The sequence below is a fragment of the Rhinopithecus bieti genome, unplaced genomic scaffold (assembly GCF_001698545.2).
Source record: "Rhinopithecus bieti isolate Rb0 unplaced genomic scaffold, ASM169854v2 scaffold_115, whole genome shotgun sequence".
Lineage (NCBI taxonomy): Eukaryota > Metazoa > Chordata > Mammalia > Primates > Cercopithecidae > Rhinopithecus > Rhinopithecus bieti.
Window position 1 is genome coordinate 2,277,571 of NW_016803181.1, and position 4,530 is coordinate 2,282,100.

The window sequence follows — 4,530 nt, forward strand, 5'->3', positions numbered from 1 at the left end:
TTGCAGTTGAGGTGGTATATTAGTTTTGGCTAATGAGTTATGGGGCAAAAGTGATGTGTGTCAATTATAGGCTGCACATTTTATTAGCAGTATAATTAACCACTGTCTTGTCCCCTCTGCCGTGACAACTAGCAAGGTTTGACACAGTTGTTTACAGAGCATTGTTTAAAAGATAAAATCACAAGACCGCTCAGAACAGGGAGTGACTATGAATTCAAACTCTTGCTTTCTCAAAGGAGAGTTTCAGTGTGAAATTAGTAAGTCCTCACATGGCCTTTTTTCTTTCTAAGTGGGGTAGGATGAGGCAGATTCTCCCTCCTGTAGCCTTCAGGCATGCCATTGTAGCCCCTCCCTTGCTGAAACACAAAAATCTATGTCTTGGCTGGAGCTTTCCTGGCTTCCAAGTCTAGACCTCTGTGCCCAGTGTGTCCCCCATGTATTTGTGCATCAAGATTCAGTGAAGCCTTATGTGAACGAGATCAAGACCAGGAGTCACATTGCTTGGCTTGGCCATTTAACATCTGTGTGACCTTGATAAAGTTAAAATTAACCCCTCTCAGCTTTGGTTTGTTTTCTGTAAAATGGGGTTAGTAACAGTATCTTCCTCATAGGCTATTGCGAGCATTCAATGAGGTAATGCATGTAAAGTGCTTAGTATGGTACTTGGTACATGACAAGCACTCCTCTCTCTCTATCTGTGTGTATACTGATTCATTTTGTACATTTAGAAATAACCCATGCAAAGTAATCCTATCTCCATTTTAAGATTGTGAAGGTTTTTTCCTGCAAGACGAAAGAAGTCTTGGAGTAGCAAGTAACCTGTTTTTATTTTGTTGTATTTTTTAGCCACACCAAGGATGCAATACAGTCGGCCCTCTGTATCCGTCAGTTCTGCATCCATGGACTCAACCAACCGCAGATAAAAAATATTCAGAAAATAAATTCCACAAAGTTCCAAAAAGCAGACCGTGAATTTGCCCCACACCAAGGACTACATTGAATCCAGGAGAATTGAGTGATGTGTAGGCATTGTTTAAGGCATTGTAAGTAATTTAGAGACGAAGTAAAGGATAAGGGTGGATGTGCATAGGTTATATGCAAATATGTTGCATTTTACGTAAGGGACTTCGGCACCCAAGGTTTGGGTTATGGGTGGGGGTGTGTCCTGGAACCAATCCCAACCGATACGGGGGAATGACCATACTTTGAAGAGAGAGAGTAGCAATGTTCAAAATGCAGGAAGTGAAAGAAACACAGAGAGCATTCTTTGGAAAGATACTTGAAGGTTTTTTTCTAATCCTCATTTCAAACCTGGGTTCCCACCCTTTTCCCACCAACTCAGAGACAACTTTTCTGACACAAAGGGAGAAAAGAAAACGTATTTTGAACAACACTTTTTTCTTGGAGGTTTTCTTTTGAAAACGATTTTTAAGTTTGTTTGAGGCAATTTTTACTGGGATGAACCAGCTTCTTTTGGAGGGTGGACAAGTCATTTCCCTTCTTAGATCTTATCTGCTTCTTATCTGTAAAATGAATGCATTAGGGTTGGTAAGTCTTCCTATATCTGGTGTTCTTTGATTCTGCCATTCCCTGTTTAAGCCAGAGCCTAGGAATGTAGATCTGGAGGCTGTTTCTGTTTTAGATTGTGGACTAGAAATTAAGCACACACTGCCTCAACTCCCCCAGCTGCCTGAGACTTAAGAAAAAGTGAGACTGTAGCCCTTCGATTTGGCGTTAGAGCTCTCCGTGGCATTAACCTGTTGTTGGTCTAACGTGTGGGGCCAGAGGAAACGTGCTTGAAATCTGTGAACATGGTTGCTGCTGAACAAACGCGTTTTGCTTTCTTTCTTTTCCTTTTTTTCTTTTTCCCAGGAGTGAGGAGGGGGAGGAAAAAACTGGTCTTTGTTGTGAAGCCACGGTCCCAAACTTGAACCTAGAGGAATGTTACAGTTCTGAAAAAAAGTTAGGGAGCAGCCTTGCAATTAAGCACTCAGTCACAACAAGAGGGTAAGAACGTTCAAGGCACTGGATTGAAGAGACACAAAAGTCAGGAAATGACCCTTTCGTCGGGATTTCAGAGGCCTCAGAGGAGAAACAAAGTCCTCTCACAACTTGGGAAACTTCGGACCGTACCATCCCGAGGGGCAGGGGTGGGGAGGCCGGGAGAGGGCAGTGGAAATTGACATCTTCGCTCCCAACGAGCCGTGAGTAAACTGAGGATTTCCCGGCTGAAAGGACTCAGTGTCTGCCTGTCCCCGGCCCAGAAATGAAAGCGAGTTTCAGCCGATCCTCATTGTGGAGCCTGCTGAAAAAGCAGCCCGGGTCGCCCCGGCCAGCCCCGGCGTCCTGAATCGGAGCCCTGTGCGCGCCAGGCCGGGCCGCGCGCCCGGGTTGCAGGATGGCGTGCCCAGGCCAGCCCATCTGCGGCCGCGGGCCGGCGGGGAGGAAGCGTCCCTGGGGATGAATGGGGCTTTGTTCGTAGGCAGCCGCGGCTACCCTCTGCAGGCCCGGCCCGCACAACAGAGGCTGTATGCGACAGGAATGGAAATGAGCCTCAGGCCCTGCCCAAGGAGCCCCATCCCCTTCCCCGCGCAGGGCTGAGGAATGCTGGCCAGCCGGAAAGGAACCCTCGCTGGGAACGCCGTTCTCGCGCCTCTGAAACCCCATTGAGAAGAACCCTTTGATGCAATTAAAGCGTATTTCATTGCAGGCCTGGGAGGAGGGAACGACCGGCAAGCTTTTTTCTGTCTCGGACGTGTGTGTGCACCTTTGTGGGCCGGGTTACTTAGAGACCAGGCAGGAACTTGAGCTCCCTCTCTCGCAGACGTTCTGTAACATCAGAAAAGCGTACCCATAAACAGATTGGTTTTCACCAGAGGTGGGACCCAATTTGGACACGATCCAGGCTGACCTGCAGGCCGGGGTTCCTACTTTGAAAGGCTCTTTGGTGCGCCTTACACCCACCTTCCCTGCTGTAAAGGTTTAGGCGGAAAAGAAATTGCGTTTGCAGGAGGAAGTTGTTTCTGAGGTTACCGCTCAGCATTTTCCATTTTCTCAGTGGTGGGGTGGGCTGTGTCGCATATCCAGAAGTGATGTCACAGCCAGACCTACAAAGTGTTGTAACCTGCAAGTGTTGAAGGACGACGAGGGGACAGCTATTTTGATACTCGTATTATTTTATAACATTTCCCTACTTTTTCCATTGAGACAACTGTGTGACCTCAGAAAATCCACATAGCCTCTCTGAGCTTAATATTTGTTGTATGTTAAAGTGAATATCACAAAGCCAGAGAACGAATGTCATGAAGTTCTGGGTGCTTGTGGAATTCTTTCGAAGTTGGAGGTGGACACTTTATATACCTGCACACGTGGAAGATATGTGGGACTGGAACTCCAGTAAACAAAAAATCCTATTGGGACCTCTGTTTGGTTCCCTTTGTGTCACTTTTTACTAGGGCTAATTGTCTAATGTGTCTTTCCACTAGTGTACGCCTCCTTGAGAACGTGAACCTTTAAACAACCACAGCAACAAAACAACAACAAACGAAGACAGAGTCCTGCACACTCTCCCAGGCTAGAGTGTAGTGTGCAATCGCAGCCTACAGTATCATGGCCTCGAGCTATCCTGCCGCCCCACCTTGGCCTCCTGACGGGCTCCAATTACAGGAGGGAGCCACTGCACCCAGCCAAACCTGTCTTTTTTTCTGTATCTCCTGTGCCCAGAGCAGTCCCTGGCCCTGATAAGGGTTCAACAAATACGTCGAATGAATGACCGAATACATTCAGGAGTGTAGGGATTGATACTCATTTGCTGGCTGTTTTCTGTTCCTTATAATTCTAAATAAGAAATAGGGAGAGCATGGTAGGTCTTTGGGGTCCTCGAGCGAGGCATAAGTTCAGGAGAAGTTTGAAGGAAAGGGTTGGAAAACATTTCTGAGAGCACAAACATGCTACAAGTGTTTCCTGAAATGACCCAAAGGAGAGCGCAGCACTCAGGTGGAGGAGTCATTTTTTCCAAGTGAGTGGATGGTTAATACTGGCAAACGTGAATCATGTTTTATATTCATAAGAAGTGTGCCTAGTCAATCACTGATTCTTTAAACACCCCAGGGAAGCAGGGAGGAAAGAGTAGTGGCCATGCATGATGGACATCATTGTTTCTTATACGTTGCTGTAATGTGTCTCCATGGTTCTTGTTATTTTGGGCCTGGTTTAGACTTCTATTTCATTGTTTTCCTCTGAGGTCTGGAATATATGAATATGTTTTCCACTGAGAAAATCCAATACACTTTTGCATCCCAATCAGGAAGTTGATAAACATGAGATAGTAGAGTACTTGCTACCTTAAATATACCTCCGCATGTCTGCAGGAAATACCACTCAAGTAATGCCTCGGTAAGCAAATGCATGCGCCTGTCTTCTCCCCTCACTCTTACATCACACACACACACACACACACACACACACACACAATCACACTGATCAGATGGTGAGTAATAGAAAGTCTGTTTAAAGATGGGACCCCCATGA

General features: G+C 46.2%; 1 long non-coding RNA gene across 1 annotated transcript; it reads left to right on the forward strand.

The window, feature by feature from the left end:
- The first annotated feature begins 2,493 nt into the window (after positions 1-2,493).
- Positions 2,494-3,803, forward strand: LOC108526852 (uncharacterized). The gene is made up of 2 exons (XR_001884622.1): positions 2,494-3,396; positions 3,486-3,803. It is a non-coding gene; the product is annotated as an uncharacterized LOC108526852 (long non-coding RNA).
- Positions 3,804-4,530: the final 727 nt, after the last annotated feature.